Source organism: Octopus bimaculoides, chromosome 20 (genome assembly GCF_001194135.2).
Source record: "Octopus bimaculoides isolate UCB-OBI-ISO-001 chromosome 20, ASM119413v2, whole genome shotgun sequence".
Classification (NCBI taxonomy): Eukaryota; Metazoa; Mollusca; class Cephalopoda; order Octopoda; family Octopodidae; genus Octopus; species Octopus bimaculoides.
Genome location: NC_069000.1, coordinates 44,533,512 through 44,534,960, shown reverse-complemented (window position 1 = coordinate 44,534,960; position 1,449 = coordinate 44,533,512).

Sequence of the window (1,449 nt, the reverse complement as noted above, 5' to 3'; positions counted from 1 at the left end):
GAGAGAGATTCTTTTTTTGTTTTTGTTTTTGTAGAATATGTCGAAGCACAAACTTAAATCTATAAATAATGCTTTCAAGATTTGGCAGAAGGTAAGCAATTTCGGAGGAAGAACAGGTCAATTAGGTTGACCCCAGTGCTTAAGTGGTACTTCTTTTATTGACCCCAAAAGAATAAAATGAATTTGACCTCAGAAGGTAAAGGCAGACGTAACTCAGCTAAGAATTTTGCTCTCCGCCCTAACGATTCTTATTTCTCTATTGCCCACAAGGGGCTAAACATAGAGGGGACAAACAAGGACAGACTAAGGGATTAAGTCGATTACATCGACCCCAGTGCGCAACTGGTATTTAATTTATCCACTCAGAAAGGATAAAAAGCAAAGTCGACCTCGGCGGAACTTGAACTCAAAATATAACGACAGACGAAATACCGCTAAGCATTTCACCCGGCGTGCTAACCACTCTGCCAGATCGCTGCCTTTATGTGTATATAATATTCTTTTCTACTCTAGGCACAAGGCCCGAAATTTTGGGAGGAGGAGGCCAGTCGATTAGATCGACCACGGTACGTAACTGGTACTGAATTTATCGACCCAATTGCGCAGCTGGTAATTAATTTATTGACCCCGAAAGGATGAAAGGCAAAGTCGACCTCGGCGGAATTTGAACTCAGAACGTAAAGACGGACGAAATAACGCCAAGCATTTCGCCCGACGTGCTAACGATTCTGCCAACACGCCGCCTTTGTATAAATGATAATAATAATGAGAACAAATAGATAGAGACAGATAGATAGATAGATAGATAGATAGATAGATAGATAGATAGATAGATAGATAGATAGATAGATAGATAGATACATAAGTTGGTAGATTGATATAAATCAACTGATAGATAGATGGCGATGCTGATTAACTTGTCATTTTTGAAACGCGTGAGCATCATACATGTGTGTGCATATATATATATAAATACATACATACATACACATCTATATACACATACGTATATATTCATAGAGAGAGATCTCTTACGCGTGTATACATCACACACGTGTAGGGAGCTGACAAGAGAAGAAAACAAAGAGAAACAAGAAGAGAATGGAGACGGATTGAATTTATCATTGAACTTGAACTAATTAATAAAACTTGTTAATGAAAAGTTATTTCAAGGTGAGAGACAGGTGTGGGAGTGAGGTGAGAATGTCATGGTGGTGGAGGTGCTGGTGGGTTGCTGGGGAAGTAGGTAGTTAGTAAACGTGACGGACATCAATGACTAGTGCCGTGCCATTCATGACCTTCACTACAAGCATTGCCCACCGCTTCTGCCTCTATTACTATGGACCAGCACCAGCACCACTACCACCACCGCCACCACCGCTATCGCCACCACCACCAGTGAATACCAGCACTTTAGCATCTATTTTCATACCTGTCATTCACATTGAC